The sequence below is a fragment of the Nicotiana tabacum genome, chromosome 19 (assembly GCF_000715075.1).
Source record: "Nicotiana tabacum cultivar K326 chromosome 19, ASM71507v2, whole genome shotgun sequence".
NCBI lineage: Eukaryota > Viridiplantae > Streptophyta > Magnoliopsida > Solanales > Solanaceae > Nicotiana > Nicotiana tabacum.
The window spans coordinates 8,854,227-8,872,910 of record NC_134098.1 but is presented as its reverse complement, the minus strand read 5'-3'; the positions used below and the strand labels follow the sequence as shown (position 1 = coordinate 8,872,910).

Here is an 18,684-nt window from a genome sequence, read left to right as displayed (position 1 = left end):
TGCACCATGATCGTCCGCCACTGAATATTTGGGAAATGTGAAATTGTTGAACTTTTGAAGTTCGACCAGATGGAATAACTTTTAAGTTGAAAAGAGTGAAATTATCAAAATCAAGATCAAAGGAACCCGGAGAAAATTGGCTGGATTAGCTTGAGGTGCCCGCGATTGTCACAATAATAGGTCAGATATACTTTTGTTGAAAGTTTGGACGCAAATTTTCGCGAATTCAAGCGTTACATCGCCACTGAGAGATTGAAATCTATGAAACAAATTACAATTACATATTTCTTACATTAATCTTGAAAGAATTTAATCAAATAGCTATAATGTGTGCCTTAGAGTTTAAATTTTTACTTAGTAAAATATGCATATCTTTTGTGATTTTAAATTTAAATAATTTTCTTATCTTTCATAACATTAAAAGATAATTTTTATTTTTACTTTTTTGGGATAATTATGGTTTTAATAACCAAATAATATTTAAATATCAAATTTGTTATAAGTGTATAATAATCAACCTCTATAGAAGCCAAATAAAATCGGAACAAACAAAACTATTAGAGATCATTTGGTATGATGGAGAAGCAAAAATAATTCTGGGATAAGAAATTAGTGTCGCTTTAGCCCTTTTTTGGTTACTATCATACCCAAGATTAATACAACATACTAAACAATTAATAAAAAATCATATCAGGATGCTAATCCCATCATAACCTGTTTTCAAACCAAACGACCCCTTATAGAGAGGTTTGATAGCTGGAAAAAGAAAAGCATTAATTTATGATTTTAAGTTTTCTGCATCGACGGTAACTAATAACTTGCACTTGGTCCTTAATATATAATGTAGCTTTCTTTACAAAGCAATTAAAACATTACCATCTAAAGCATAATAAGAGAGAATAAATCTATGCAGAATGGACAATTGATCATAGTAAAACTCACATTTGTTACCTAAACTATAACATTTTACATCCTAATTTCCAAAAACCTTGTCCAGAGATTAAAAAAAAAACATAAATCATAAAAAGAGAAAGTTACATAAAGGGAGCGTACGAGTATTACATGATGTGATACTCGTACCACAAAGCAACTAAAGCAAAATCATAGACTCAGTTGAACCTAATGAAGAACTCAGATTGGATTCCAACGAAGATGGTTGCAGTGATTCACAAGGCCTAGGAGGCGTTTGCAACGTCTGTAATTCACCTTCAAGCATTTCCACTACTTTAGTCATTGAGGGACGATCGAGTGGATTCATTTGTATGCACCACAAAGTTAGCTTCTTTATCATCTTCTTTTCATCATCATGCGTCTCGTATGGCTTGACAAATCCTCCCTTGTTGCCAAGTTTCTTTTCATGCCTGCTATCTCAATCAGTAGCATTCCAAAGCTATAAACATCTGCCTTATAAGATATGGGACCAATGCTGCTGTTAGAGTAACAATGCTATTATCCGTAGGGTATAATTTGGCAAGACCAAAGTCAGAAATTTTTGGAATGAATTTCTCATCCAAAAATATGTTGTGCGGCTTGATGTCAAAATGTAGAATTTGTATGTCACAGCCTCAAAGCAAATATTCAATCCCTCGAGCAACTCCAAGAGCAATTTCAGACTTTCTTTGCCAGCTTAGTAGAGTTCCTCCTTCTCGGGGTGTGATGTACTTGTCAAGTGATCCATTGGGCATGAAGTCATATATATGACAACATGATCAATACGTGCTAGAGATCATGTTTTAGACTTTTGATATCTTATATGAGCATGATGGACTATTCTTGATATGTTAATATATTCAATGTAGTCGTAATCGTACTTTATATCATAAATATATTATACACATATGCATCTTTATTTATTATATCCTTGTACATCTTACTAGTTATTTCTTGAGTATATGCTTACATACTTATAATGATTCATATGACTATGATACATCTGGACTCTATGAGCGGATTGATAATTGTTACGGCAAGACGTTTCTATTGTGCGGTTATGTGATATTGATATTGTTATGGCACGGAATTTGCGGAGCTTGGATATCGATCCGTCCCTCTGGAGTTAGGTAATTATACATGTTACATTGGGCCCTATGAGTGCAAATAATACGCGTATCATATTAGAACACGTAGGACCTGCTGGATCATGTTGGAGGACGTGGGACGTGCTGGATCATGCTGGAGCACATGAGATGAACTGGATATTGATTATGATTGAGTCATGAGCATGTATGATCACTCTAGACTCATGTAGGAGTATTTATATAGGTGCTTCTTGGTGCATATCATTTTTATATGCAAACATGGAAATTGAATTATGTTTTTGGTTACCTTGTTTTGAGAAGCATGCTTGCCTTATCTCTATTTACTGCACTTTCTTCCTATATCTATATTTCTTGGTTAATTACTATTAAATCATGCTATTATGAATTTACCAGACTATGAGGTGAGTATCATGATTTTGTCAAAGTCTCGTTACTACTTTGTCGAGATTAGACTTGATACTTATTGAGTACGTACTATTTATGTACTCATACTATACTTTTGTATATCTTGTACAGATTCTGGCATTGGCATTCATGGATCCTAGGAGGGTGTGCAGTATCTGACTCAGTAGACTCGAGGTAGTGTTGCTTGATCGATTGCAGACCCTTGAAGTCACCTTATTCTCATTATCATATTGTTTATCTATTCAGATAGTACTCATGTATTTTCTGAGACAGTTGTGTATCGTCTTAGTAGATTATGAATCCGTACTAACATATTTTGTCTTGTTTTGATTGATGTTTGAGTGATGGCTTACGTAGCAGGTTGGGTTAGGTATCATCATGACCATGGTGAGATTTTGGGTCGTGACAAAGTTGGTATCAGAATTCTAGGTTTATAGGATCGGTGGATCATGAGCATATCTAGTAGAATCTTGCGTGTCATGACCCAATTCCCGCTATAGGTCGTGATGGCGCCCCACATCGCCGTTAGGCAATCCAACATTGAACTGTTAAATTACTTATTAATTTTATTACTTTTGAAATCATGAATTTTATCAAATAAAGAAATTAATGTATTGAAAATTATGGATACATACGATATTAGTAAGATATAAAATAAAAAGGTGACAATATTTAAGCAAAACCATTAACATCTACTAGAATATCCTAAAATCCGGTGTCACAAGTGCATGAGCATCTACTAGAAAGTGAAATACTAATACAACATCTGTCTGAAATACAAAATAGACAGGATAACATAAACGAATATGATGGAAACTCTGTGTGCTGCGGAATGTATCATGGTATACAACTCACCGTGAAGTCCCCTCAATAGTTGTGCCATTGCGCCCAAATGACTATCAGAAGTATACTTGCACAATAAGTGCATGAGTACATAAATCAACGCGTATCCAGTAAGTATCTAGCCTAACCCCAGAGAAGTAGTGATGAGGGGTCGACATCGACACTTACTAATGGTCCAATGAATATTGAATTATAATTAAATATGAAACACAACAGCAATAATAAGGCAAGAACTATAAGTAACAAAAATTCTCCAAAATTATGACAATATAAATTTCTCAATTCTCATATACTATCTCAAACAAAACAAACAACAACAACCCAGTATAATCCCACTAGTGGGGTCTGGGGAGGGTAGTGTGTATGCAGATCTTACCCCTACCTTGAGGTAGAGAAGTTGTTTCCGATAGACCCCCGGCTCCCTCCCTCCAAGAACTCCCCACCTTGCTCTTGGGGTGATTCAAACTCACAACCTCTTGGTTGGAAGTGGGGGGTGCTCACCACTAGAGCAACCCACTCTTGTATACTATCTCAACAGGTTAGAAATATCAAGTGCTATCTCAAACAGATAAGGAATATCATATAAATGCCATGTCTCAACTAAAAGAGAAATCTCATGATTATTTGGACTCCTAGCGATATTACGCACGAGTTATGTCGAGGTCGTACGGCCCGATACAGAATAATGTGTACATTGCCGAGGGTCGACCGACCCGAACCATAGAAGCATCTCAAATATATTGCCGAGGTGTTTGACCCGATCCACAGGAAGAGAAAAAACTTATCGAATTGCGAGTCACATATTTGCAACACAAGAATGAGAACATAAAGTAAGCATAACGGTTACCAACGATCAAATATCCCGCCAAATGCCTCAAGGTAATGAGATTCGTTCTAACATGATCTCTAATCAAGTTTCATTTACATATTTTGGGTAATTAAACTAACAAGTTGAGTTCAGGTAATACAAATATCGCATGATAAAGTCCTAAGTCTACCTGGAAAAAAAATATGATTTTAGATACGTACGGACTCTCGTCACCTCGTATATACGTAACTCCTATAACAAAGTAGCATGTAACAAATACAATACCTAGGGGCAGTTTTCCCCTCACAAGATTAGACAAGAGACTTACCTCGCTCCGAAATCAGATAACCGCCTCCAACGCCTCTCTAACAACTCAAACCAATGCCAAATGATACGAAACTCCTTGCTAAGATGAGAACAAGCCGCGAAAATCACCTCAAACGGAGCTCTAGAACTAAGATATGCTCAAAATACTAAAATGCTCGGTCTGCCCATTTAAAACACTGCCCAAGTAATTTTTATTCTTCGCCTTCGCGGAACACCTTCGCATTCGCAAAGAGCAAATTTTGGCACTGACCGGTCAAACCAAAATTCCTTCTTCGCGTTCGCAGGACTACTCTCGCGTTCGCGAAGAACAAAAGTTCACACGAGAAACCAGCAATCTTTCCCAACACGGAAATGTGCATAACTCTCTCATACAACCTCGGAATTCGAAGATTCTTGTTGCTATGATTCCGTAATTACGATACAGATCTAATGATTCAATCTAATCACAAATCAACAGTCGCTTGCTAAATATGGTACCCTTTATGCCAAAAGAAACAACGCCGAAACATCAAATAAGAGCGCGACATAACCCAAACTCATCCGAAACACACTTGAGGCCCCCGGGACCCCGTCCAATCACAGCAACCAGTCCTAAAACATAACACGAACCTACTCAAGGCCTCAAATCACACCAAACAACATCAAAACTATGAATCGCACATCAATTTAATCCTAATGAACTTTTAAACTTCTAAAACTCAGGCCAAACCATGCCAAATCAAACCGGAATGACATAATAGACCTATACCAACTCTAGAAACTACAATCCGGAACCGATATCGACAAAGTCAACTCTCGGTCAAATTAACCTATGGACCTCCAAATCTAAATACGGACATACGCCTAAGTCCAAAATTACCATCCGGACCTAATTGAACCATCAAAACTCCGATCTGAGGTCGTTTACTCAAAAGTCAAATACCGGTTAACTATTTCAACCTAAAGCTTCCGAATTGAGAATTATTCTTCCAAATCAACTCTGAACTTCTTGAAAATTGAAACCAACCACGTGTGCAAGTCATAATACATGACGTGAAGTTACTCAAGGTCACAAACCTCCAAACGACATGCTAGATCTCAAAATGACCAGTCGGTTCGTTACATTCTCCCCTACTTAAACATACGTTCGTCCTCGAACGTGCCAAGAATCATCCCCGAGTTGCCCAAAATCACCGTTTTTACACCTCGTGCACCTACCCGTACCACCACAACCTATATGAGCACATTAGCTCAAGCCAGACTGAAAGTCCTTCCTACTACCTTAGCCCACAAGCCTTATAACCAGATTCAAACACCCGGAAGTCTCAACCAGGTTTGATTCTAACATACGAACACCACTTCAATCTCAACACGTCATAATAAAACATGATCATGTACCCATGCTGAAATCACACAGTGCACCACATAATTCATATGCCCATAATAACATCCTCCAACCACAATAGCTTCAAATTCACGAACTCAATGCCCTTAACATACTTCATAACACATACAAGCTTTGTTCCATTCCTCACAATAATGCAACGATGAAATGGATGTGTAGAAACTCATAACAACCTGCCAAATCAATAATTCATGGAGTCTCTCCGCTTGACAAGAACCATTGCCTCATTCTAAACTGATTAGTGACATTTTCCCTCTAATATATATTATACAAATCTGATTGAATTGATTTCAGGTCCAACAATCTTGTCTCACCCAATACAAGCTACTCGAGCAATAAGCTACCTCAAACATTGTCTAGAATCTCATATAATGCCATCAATGTGCCAACATGCTATAACTTGAATATGACCAATAAGGAAAAACAAACCCTGGTAAAGCACTACCGATCCCGCATAACATTCAAATCAACCAGACAAATGTTATGAACCTATCTCAAGGGCAAGAAACAAAACACATGAAATAAGTATAAGGAATTGTGCTCCACATCTTACTGTTACAGTGTGTAGCCCGATCTATCTGTGGCAGTGTGCCACCCAATCCAGACATGACAATCAATAAGAAAATACCTATCGAGCCAAAATGCTCATACCCACTAAATGCCCGAATATCGACCACAAGCACGCCAAGTGCATAAACCTGTCGAATGAATTCATCGTCGGGACAAATCAAAACTTTTGAAGATTTATTTTTATATTGAGTTAACTAACGAAACTACACTACTCTACATAATTCTATACATACAACGTGCATACAAAATATCCCCCACCCCATACTTAAAATGGTGGCATGTCCCTATGTCACACAAATAAAAAATGTGAGGTAAAGGAAACTTCCCTGGTACATCAATCCTGATTGGAGACAGTGCCAGGGTCGAGATGGCACGCCCTCCCCAGCGCACGTATCCAAGCCATGATCTTCTTCTCAGATTTTGCATTTTGGGTGGCCAGTGCATCAACTCGAGTCCCCAAATCCGTGACAGAAGTGAGTAATCCTGCCATTTCATGTTGTAGGGTTGTCATCCATGTATCCCATATGACCACAGATGTTCCCTCAGCCTCAGCAACTTGCTCGTGTGGGGGTGACTCAGCCACAGCCTCAGCCCGCCCTTCATCTCCCTCCTCTGGTGCATCAGACTCATCACTATTAGCTCTGCCAGGTACCACAGGATCCTTCCCAATGGTCACTTTATCTGCCTGAAACTTTTGTTCTTTTTTCACTCTTCCATCCACGTTCTTGTTCTCTGGCACTCTTGCTGCCCGGCATAATCTAGTGACTAGTGAAGGGAAGAAGAACCCATACCTCTGCACTAGACAACAAATGAACATCTCGTCGTGAATAACCTTAGCCACATCAAAATCATGGTTATTCATGAAGCACCAGATCAATGCATCTCTGGGACCGTTCACCTCAGTGGTTTTGGAGGAAGGCAGCATACGGCTATTGATGATATAAAGCCAACACTTCCCTTCAAAGGTGAGTGAGGCCGAGTGAAACTTCTGCCCCGGTGTAACCCACACTATGTCTTTATTTGGCACACACATTGTTCTGAAAAATAGGTTCCAGGAGGTTGGTTCTCGCCTATACGTATCATAATAGTCCTCCTCCCCACCAAATACTGGCAGCCGATACGCCCTCCTAATGGCGTCTATCGATGCATCAACACTCTTTTGTCGCACAGTGCAAATATGGTCCTCATGTTCAGAGTAGTTCACGTAGAACTCTCGTACAACCATCAAGTTGTCCTCCTCAGGTTCTTCAAAGAAAATATCCAGCCTGCGTCAAACCAACTCCTGATACATATTGGGGAAATCAGTCTGGATGGACTCCCTATCAATACCCCGTTCCGGTATGGGCTTCTTAGGAGCCTTCTGACTAAAACGTTCTTGGGCTGAGCGTGTTACAAACCTTGTGCTATCAAACTTAGGTGCATTGGTCGAGGCCCATGCCCGGGACAAGCCTGCATGACCACTAGAAGAGGCGCATGTGGTTCGTCTTTTCTTTGAAGGTGTCATAGTACCTACAAAACAAATACCACTATCAGTACAAGGCGGGATGTGTGAACCAATAGTGGTTACTCAGACTTCACCTGCATAATTGGTCACCAATTACATTCATGAACTCACTGTGGCATTTAAACAAACACTTGATATGAAAATTCACCCCAAATTCCCCAAACACTAAATTATACCTCACTTCAACCACAATCTTAACAATGTCTAATCCAACCCAACATGATGAAATTCCACTATCCTCACATACCAACAAGTATACTTAGTAATACAAAGTAAAGAAAAGAACAACAATGACTTCTACTACTATACAATTAAAAGAGAAGAAGAAAAGAAAAAAATTGGAGAAACTAAAGAAAACAGAAACTAAAGGAAAAGGAAAATAGAAGCCATGGCACCTACCTGAAGAAGCTTGTGAGGAATAGAGATTGGGTAGTAATTGAGTAGGGAAGAGAAGGAAAGGGAGGTAGGTTTTTGATTTTGAAATTGGGGAGAAGGGAGGGTTTTTTGGGCGTGTGTTTATTTTTGTGAGAGATGAGGGTTTGTTTTTGTTTTTATTCAGATTTTAGGGAAGGAATAAGGGGGGGGTCTGTTATTAGTAAGGGAGAAATAAAATAAACGAAAAGAAAAGAGAGGGAAAAAAATTAACTAATGAAATAACCTAAAAACGTCGCCCAGTGCGCGGTCCATGTGCGGCCGCACACGTGGGGCAGTGGAGGTCGAAAAATATGCGGTCCATGCGCGGTCAGTGCACGGTCGCACATGTGCAACAATAGGGGTCCGAAAGTGCGCGACCTGTGCGCTGTCAGTGCACGGCCGCACACGTTTTCCTTCAAAATTTCTCTCTTTTAGCCACTTTTTACCTATCTCCGAATGGATTTCTTTACCCTGAGTCCTTCCGTCGCGCACAATTTCATCCCTGCACACTAATAGACCTGTCAATACTTTCACCATTCAAAATCAAATACGAAAAATAAGAACAAAGAAAAAATATTGGGTTGCCTCCCGGGAAGCGCCTGATTTAACGTCGCGGCACGACGCAGGCTTTCATGATTACACTTCGCTTACATATTTGGGATCTTCCAAAGACATCACAACTTTCTCCCATTTTTGTTCAACCATTCCAAGGTAGTATTTCAACCTTTGCCTATTCACTTTAAACCTATTCGTTCCATCTTCGGACTCAATTTCTACTATTCCACTTGAGAACACTTATACAACTCTAAATAGTCCTGACCATCTAGATTTCAGCTTACCAAGAAACAATCTTAATCTCGAGTTGTATAACAACACTAGATCTCCGGGTTTGAAGTTCCAATCTAGAATGTGCTTATCATGCATCATCTTCATCCTTTCTTTGTACAATCCTGCATTCTCGAATGCATGGAACTGGAATTCCTCGAGTTCATGTAGCTCTGTGACTCTACTTGTGCATGCGGTTTCCATATCCAAGTTCAACTGCCACAGTGCCCATAAGGCTTTATGCTCAAGCTCCACCGGAAGATGGCATGCTTTTCCAAACACCAACTTGTATGGAGACATACTAATTGGAGTTTTAAATGCTGTGCGGTACGCCCATAATGCATCATCCAACTTCTTTGCCCAATCGGTCTTTGTTGCATTCGTTGTTTTGGTCAGGACACTTTTGATTTCCATGTTGGACACTTCCACTTGCCCGCCCGTTTGTGGGTGGTAAGGTGTGGCAACCTTATGGAGAACGCCATACTTTTCTAACAGCCTTGCGAATGCTCGATTGAAAAAATGGGTTCCACCATCACTGATTATAGCTCTCGAAGTGCCAAAACGTGTGAAAATATTTTTCTTTAGAAAGCTTGTCACTCCTTTGGCATCATTTGTTGGAAGGGCCACAGCTTCAACCCATTTGGAGACGTAGTCAACCGCTACCAGTATGTACTTGTTACTATACGAGCTAACAAATGGTCCCATAAAATCAATCCCCTACATGTCAAATACTTCTACCTCTTGAATTATAGTCATCGGCATCTCGTGACGTCGAGACATGTTGCCTGTCCTTTGGCACTCATCACAACCTTTCACCCTAGCATGGGCATCCTTGAATAAAGTCGGCCAATATAAACCCGACTCCAACACCTTCGCTGCTGTCCGAATTCCTCCAAAGTGCCCACTATATGGTGAAGCATGGCAAGCCTCCAAAATAGAAGATTGATCTTTCTCGGGGATACACCTTCAGATCATGTTATTTACACATATTTTAAAAGGTAAAGGTTCATCCCAGTAATAAGACCGACAATCGCAAAACAACTTTTTCTTTTGAATCGAAGAGAGTTCATAAGGTACAATACCTCTTGCCAAATAATTAGCAATATAAGCATACCATGGCGTCTCATCTATTGCCACTGCTAGTAATTGTTCGTCGGGGAATGTCTCAGTTATATCTTCAACCTCTACTTTCTTTTCAGCTCCCTCCAACCTTGAAAGGTGGTCTGCCACTTGGTTATCTGTCCCTTTCCTATCGCGGATATCCAAATCAAATTCTTGTAGCAAAAGAACCCAACGAATCAAGCATGGCTTTGACTCATTCTTTGCTATCAAGTACCTAAGTGCTGCATGGTCAGTATAAACAATCACTTTTGAATCAATCAAATAAAACCTGAATTTGTCGAATGCAAACACCACAGCCAACATCTCTTTCTCAGTCACAGTATAATTGAGTTGTGCACCGCTTAGCGTTCTGCTTGCATAGTAAATTGGGTGCACCAGTTTGTCCTTTCGCTACCCCAGGACTGCTCCTATAGCATAATCACTCGCGTCATACATGAGCTCGAACGGTTGCTCCCAGTTGGGTGCAACAATGATTGGTGCAGTCACCAGTCTCTTCTTTAGCTCCTCAAATGCCAACCTGCAATCATCAGAGAATACAAAGGGATGATCCTTTTCAAGGAGTTTACATAAGGGGTTAGCAATGTTTTGAGAAATTTTTTATAAATCGCCTGTAGAATCCGGCGTGCCCAAGGAAACTTCTCACTGCATTGACCGAAGTGGGTGGTGGCAACTTCTCAATCACGTCAACCTTAGCATGTTCAACCTCAATGCCTTTACTGGACACTCGATGCCCCAACACTATACCTTCATGTACCATAAAATGGCACTTCTCCCAGTTCAGCACTAAATTTGTCTCCACACACCTTTTTAACACTCTTCTTAAATTGTGAAGACAGTCTTCGAATGAATCTCCCACCACTGAGAAATCATCCATAAAGACTTCCATAATATCCTCCACCATATCAGTAAAAATGGCTAACATACACCTCTGAAATGTAGTCGGTGCATTGCATAGGCCAAACGGCATTCTCCGAAAGGAAAAGATGTCATACGGAAAAGTAAAGGATGTTTTCTCTCTATCTTCAGGGGCTAATAAGATCTGATTGTACCCCGAATATCCATCCAAAAAACATAAGTGAGACCGCCCAGCCAGCCTATCCAACATTTGGTCAATGGATGGCAAGGGGAAATGGTCTTTCCGGGTGGCTGTGTTCAGTTTTCTACAATCCATGCATATTCTCCAACCCGTGACTGTACGAGTCGAGATCAACTCGTTATTCTCATTTTGCACGACCGCCATTCCACCCTTCTTTGACACACCCTCAACTGGGCTGACCCAGTTACTGTCAGAGATGGGGAAGATGATACCCGCATCTAACCACTTAATCACTTCTTTCTTCACCACTTCTTTCATGTTCGGGTTCAGCCTTCTTTGATGTTCTCTGAAAGGTTTGTGCCCTTCTTCCAAGAGAATCTTGTGCATGCAAAAGGTCGGGCTGATACCCTTTATATCTGCCATGGTCCAACCAATAGCAATCTTACATTTCTGTAACATTTGTAGGAGTTGTTCCAGCTGCACAGCTAACAAACCGGATGAGATAATAACATATAAAGTAAAGTTAAGCCCTAAGAAAGCGTACCTGAGGTGAGTTGAAAGCGGTTTCAGGTCCAACTATGGTGGCTCCTCTATTGATGGCTTCGCAGGTGGTGTTGCCCTTTCTTCTAAGTGTAGTGGCTCGAACTGGGGTTCCCTTTTCCAGAACCCTTGACCTTCGAGATCCATGACCCACTCTGCCAACTCTTCAGCATCCACATCTTCCAAATTCATCAAGCAAGCTTCTAACGGATCTCTGACATGAAGTGTCTCATCCTCCTCTTATAGTATTACATCCACTGCCTCCACTAGTGAACAATTTACAAATTCGCTGGGCCTCCTCATAGATTGTTGAACATTGAATATTATTTCCTCATTATTCAACTTTATTTTTAACTCTCCAGTCTCATAGTCAACCAATGCTCTCCTAGTGGCTAAGAACGGTCTCCCCAAAATTATTGGTATTTCTTCGTTAACTTGACAGTAAAGAATAACGAAGTCGGCAGGAAATACAAACTTCCCCACTTGGACGAGCACATCATCCAGAATTCATGTCGACCTTTTGACTGTGCGATCAGCCAGTTGCAACAACATTGAGGTCGGTCTAGCTCTGCCAATGCCTAATTTTGTGTAGATTGCCAAAGGCATCAAGTTGATACTGTCTCCTAAGTCACACAATACTTTAGCAAAAGCATAACTTCCAATTGTGCATGGGATAGTGAAACTATCGGGATCGGATAATTTTTGAGCCATAGGTCTTGTCACTACCGCGCTGCAAGTTTAAGTTAGATTTACAGTAGACAGGTCCTGGAAGTCAAATTTTTGAGACATCAGATCCTTCATCATTTTTGCATAGCCTGGCATTTCCCTCAAAGCATCCATCAGTGGAATATTCAATTGAATTTGTTTAAGCATTTCCATGAATTTCTTGTATTAATCATCTTTATTTTGCTTTTCCAACCTTTGAGGGAATGGTGCAGGAGTTAGCTTCTGCCCACTGCTTGGTGTCTTTTCTTTATTAGGAGTCTTTTCCACCACCTGTTCTGGGAGTTGTTCAAATTCCTTCTCCTTGCCTTTGTCCACTTGTGCCTGTTCAATTACAACTTCTGTGAGCTCCATTGACTCGTCGGTCTCTAATGTCACTTGAGTAATTAGCATTGTGTCTCTCCTAGATTGAGCAACTTCTTGCTCTCTGTCTAAATCCATTCCATTCCTGAGACTCACTGCCATTAGCTGATTTAGGTTCTACTCCTTTGGATTGATGTTTGTGTCTGCAGGCAATGTTTCTTGTGGGCGATTGTTCAAGGCCATAGATAACTGGCCTAATTGAGTTTCAATGCCTTTAATAGCCGAATCATGTGCGACTAAATTTTCTTGCATCATTACATTTGTCCCAATGAGTTGTTGCAGCATGCCCTTAATTTCTATCATATTACTGTCCTGATGTTGATGAGAAGGTTGGTAAGCCAACCGGTGTTGGTGCTGCTGATTGTAGCCATGCTGCTTTTGATAAGTCACGACTTGGCCTTGTGGTCGTGTTCCCCTTGGAATGGTATTGTATTGTTGTTGGGTTGGTCTGTACTGCTAATTTTGAGGTCCCCATTACTGTCCACCTAGCCTCTGACCCCTAAAATTATTGACGTAATTCATGTCTTCTCTGAAGCCCTGGTTATCATTCTCTCCACTCCATGAGCAAACATATGACTGATTTATGCAGGGAGTGCATAGGCCTCCATTTGTCGTATCAACAATATGCACCTATTTCGTACCCATCTCATCACTTTTCTTTGTCAACAAGCTTATCTGGGTCATGAGAGTGGCTGTGTTTTCTGCATTTGTATTGTTTGGGTCAAGAGCAACATAATGCACTATTGGAGTGAGTGTTGTATCTCTCGTCATCCAGTCTGAATTTTGAGCCATCTTGTCAAGAAGAATCTTACACTATGTGAATGTTTTGCTCAAGAATGCACCCCTAGCTGAAGCATCTACATTGGCCTTCAGACCGTCAGCCAAACCCATATAGAATCTATTTCCAAGCATCTGATCTGGGATGCCATGGTGTGGACACTTCACCAGCATACCCTTAAGCCTCTCCCGGGTTTCCTGCAAAGTTTCTGTCGATTTCTGCCTGAATTGCAATATCTCATCAATTTGCCTCGCAGTTTTGTTGGGTGGATAGAACTTGTTTAAGAACTGCTTGACTAGTTCCTCCCAAGTAGCAATGGAGTTTATTGGGAGCGAATCCAGGCAAGTTTGAGCCTCCCCAGTCACTGAGAATGGGAACAATAATAATCTGATTGGTTCATGAGTCATATTCGGCTGTCTTTGAGTGACATAAATTGATAGAAAGTTCTTCAGATATTGTTGTGGGTCTTCGATGTACAAACCAGAGAACAACCCTTTATTATGCAGCAAGTGCAGCATGTTGTTGGTAATCTGAAATGTCTCTTCTTGTATCGGAGGGACTGCAATTGCGGTGGCCAAGTTATCAGCAGTTAGTTGCGCCCAATCATATAGAGCAGCTTCCGGCACAAGAGGTGCTACCACTTTGATGTTTGGGTCAACTCAATCATTCTTATTGTTCTCGTTAATGTTCTCGACGTCGTCCATTTCAATTTCAAATTATTCGTCTTGTTTTAGCTGTTTGCCATTCTTGTTAGCCCTATTCAATGCCTTGAATGTTTTTTTGGGATCTGAGAGTCCTTCAAAAAGTTCACCAGTTCTCAAGGAGCTTCTAGGCATGCACCTGAGTCACAGAAGAGTTCAAACGTGAGAATTTCAATGGAAATATTTTTAACACCACAGAAAATTGATCTAAACTAAAAATCCTAGCAATTCTTCCAAGTTGTAATAAATAACACCGTTAGTTCCCCGGCAATGAATCCAAATTTGATCACGCCCAACTATGCCTTATAAAAAGGACTAAGCAGTCGTTGCAAAAATAATCCAGTTCAAGAGTTCAGAGTCGAATCCCACAGGGAACTAACCTATTTGCTATAACTTTTAGTATCGCTAATGATAAGCTCAGACAATTTTTATAGTTCAAGTTTTTATTTGATAATTAACAGAAATTATTTAACTAAGGAAAAATGACAATAAAAACTATCAATAGGCAAGAATGAAGTTGAATTCAAGGGTAAAAGAATCTAGGGTTATTGATTTTCTCAATTGTCGGATTAATTCCTGACACGTTAGCTATAATCTCGCCGTAACACTCTATAAATATGATGAGTTCTTGCTTACCGTACTTATCTCTCGATCAATTACGATAATTTACTACAAGCATTCTCTCGAACTACTCTAGTTGACAATTTGTACAACTTATAAATATCACACCAAAGCTTCGTTATCTCTAATCCCGCTTTGAAATTCAAGTAATTAATATCTTAACTTACTCGAAAGTGGTGTTGTTCAACAACAATATAATCAAGTGTTCTTTCTCAAGAAACACTAGACAACTAGACAGGATTAATCAAGGGCCCTTTCAATTAATCACAAGAAACACATAGTTGAACAATTATAGAGTAAAAACGGCTCAATTAAATCAAAACGTAATCAAGACTTCATCCAACAATTAGTTCCATCAACCCTAGATGACATGTTTAGCTACTCATACTACTATGCAAGATTACAATATAAAAAGTCATAACCAACAATGGAACTAAGAAGAAGATGATGAAAAACTCATAAGAGAATTCTCCGTCTTACTCCTTTTGTGTTCTTGCCTCCAAAGTTCTTCTTAAAATAGAGATCCTCTCTTTTTTGGGCGAGCTAGGCTTCATATAGATCAAGGTTAGTCACCTCTCAAATTATAAAATTGGCCTTGTACAATTTTTCTCGGAAGCGCGTGCGCGGCCGCGCATCGACCGCGCACTTTGGCCAGTTTCTGCCTGACATGCGCAGCCGCGTATAGACCGCACACCTGGAGGATTTTCTGCAACATTTTTTTTTCTTCTTTTTAAGCGCGCTAACCTCCAATTGGCCTTCAATGCTTCATATTAGCTCCAAAACACTCTTTAACGTCCTCATTGCTCAGAATTGCTCCTGCAAAGAATAAATTTCTTAATTAGAGCAATTTGTTATCATTTAACATTCAAATATCAATAAAGTGCAGCTAAGTTAGAGTGCAACTAGTAGTTAAACTACATAATTATAGCCTACTATCAGCTGCACCATATAAACTTCTTCAATTATCACACCATGTAGGAAAGCATTTTTAACATCAAGTTGTCTGAGATCCCATCCCTTTGTTAAAGCAATTGTAAGAACAACTCGAATAGTTGTTGGCTTAACCACCGGGCTGCATGTATCATGCTAATCAATCCTTCCTCTTGGCTAAACCCTTTTGCCACAAGCCTTGCCTTGTATCTATCTATGGAACCATCTGGCTTCAGTTACAGTTTGAACACCCATTTACACACTACTATATTCTTGGTAATAGAGGAAGGAACTAGTGTCCAGGTTCCATTTTGAATAAGGGCATTGTACTCTTCATGCATTGCCTGCCTCTGCTTGTCATCCTTGAATTCCTTGGTAAAACAAGAAGGCTCGGGTGGAAGATCAGATTTGGGTAGAGGATATTTAGTAACTGTGTTGGCTTGAGGTTGAGCAGTCCTTGTCTTAAAGTGAGTGACCATATGATGAGAAGGAAGAGGAGCTTCTTGACGCGTCTGAGCAGGCGGAGCAGCAGGAAGAAGAGTGGTAGCTAATGTAAGATTTTCTAGAGATAGGACATTTGATATCATTTGTTTGCTAGAAGCGGTGGAAGGTGAACGCAGAGAGAAGCTTGAGGCAAACTAGGACTGCCCAGAGGGTCAATGAAACTTGTGACAATACTAGGATAACATGGATCTACAACTGGAGGTGAGGAAAGCAAGGAGATCGAAGAACACGACACCGAAGGAGGCTGTGTTCCCTTGGATGCAAAAGGGAAAAGATTTTCATCAAAAATAACATGCCTAGAGATATAAATCCTACCACTGGAGACATGAAGGCACTTGTATCCTTTGCGATTAGTGTTGTATCCTAAGAAGACATACTGTTGTGAACGAAACTGTAACTTGTGATTATTATAGGGTCGCAACAAAGGATAACAAGCGCACCCAAAAACCTTAAGAGATGGATAATCAGGTGTTTTGTTAAATAACTTCCCAAGTGGGAAAATATTATTTAGAATAGGTGTAGGCATTCGGTTTATGAGACACACAGCCAAAAGAAACGCATCATCCCAGAAATGCAATGGAAGAGAGGCATGAGCTAAGAGTGTTAGTCCAGTTTCAACAATGTGACGATGTTTTCGTTCAATTATGCCATTTTGCTCATGTGTATGAGGGCAATAAACTTGATGAGTAATGCCCAATTTTTCAAATAATTTGGAATAATTTCTATGTTCACTACCCCAATCAGATTGAAAGGATTTAATCTTTCTATTAAATAAGGTTTCAACTTGAGTTTTGAACATGAGAAAACATCAATGACTTCATGTTTAGATTTTATAGGATAAAGGCAAACATATCTGCTAAAATCATCAACAAATAAAACATAAAAACAAAATTTATTGCTTGCAAGATAAAGAGCAGGGCCCCATACATCCGAGTGAATCAAATCTAGAGGACTCGTAGAGGATGAACTAGAAGTATGAAAGGGTAACTTATGACTCTTGCCATACTGGCAAGATGAGCAAACACTGCTACTAGAGGTTGTAGAAATAGGTAGATCATGACGATTCACTACTTGTTTACAACTCTTATTGAAGGATGACCTAGACGACTATGCCACAAATCAACAGACGACTTTGATACAAGGAGGGCTTGATGTTGAGAAGAACCTCGGTTAGACTGGAAGCGGGCAGAACACAACGTGTAGAGTCCATGCTCAAGGCGCCCTTGTAGTAGAACCTTCCTCGTTGTCAGTTCCTTTACAAGACAAGTAGTAGGGTGAAATTCAAAATAAATATTATTATATGCAGTAAATTGAGCTACACTTAACAAAAATTTTGTAATCTCTGGAACATGTAATATATTTTTTAGATGAAGAGTTCGACAAGAAGAAGGAAGAGAGGAATCACCAATATGGGCAATTTTCAAACCTGTACCATGCCAATATGCATTTGTTCAAATCCAGAATATTCACCCATAATGTTCATATTGTTCAGATCGTTTGTAAGATGGTTTGTGGTGCCAGAATCAGGATACCAAAGAGGATCTACTACAGTCAAAGGTTGTGCAACATATGCTGAGAGTTGTTACTTATTTCCAGCTTGAAAAGCATGATCAAAATGATGGTAACAATTTGCAGTAGAGTGACCAAACTTGCTACACACTTGACACTAAACTGTAGTGTTTTGATTATATTGTTGGCCACTAAAACCATGACCTCCTCTTCTTGGGCCTCATCCATTACTGCCTGATTGGTACTGATTGGTGGAGTAGTTCCTTTTATTCTCATGCTTGTTCCGACTAGGGTTATGACCAGAGGATTTGGTGGTGAGATTAACCTGTGTAAAGGCTTGATCAATAACAGTAGCTTGTTCCAACCGATACTCATGACTCAATAACAGACCGTTAAGGTCAGTAAGCGTAATAGGCTCAGTTCTGAATGTAACTGAGACAACTAAAGCATCATAATCAGAACCTAAGCCACCAAGGATATGAAGGATCAAATCATCTTCATTGAGAGGCTGAGATGCAACAGCTAGATTGTCTGCTATAGTTTTCATCTTTTGAAGATAATCAACCATCGATTGGGATCCTTTCTTAGTTGTTTGAAGTTGTAGTCGCAATTGCATAATGTGTGCCCTAGATTGCGAGGCAAACATACCTTCTAGGGCTAACCAGACTTCCTTTGATGTGGATCAGCCAACAACCTGCGCTAATACTCCCTCTATAAGTGAAGACACCAGCCAACTCA

General features: G+C 39.9%; 1 non-coding gene across 1 annotated transcript; it reads right to left on the bottom strand.

Annotated features, from left to right (window-relative positions):
* Positions 1-18,315: 18,315 nt before the first annotated feature.
* LOC142174013 (small nucleolar RNA Z247) lies at positions 18,316-18,454 on the bottom strand. The gene has a single exon (XR_012703376.1). It is a non-coding gene; the product is annotated as a small nucleolar RNA Z247 (small nucleolar RNA).
* Between the last annotated feature and the right edge of the window lie 230 nt (positions 18,455-18,684).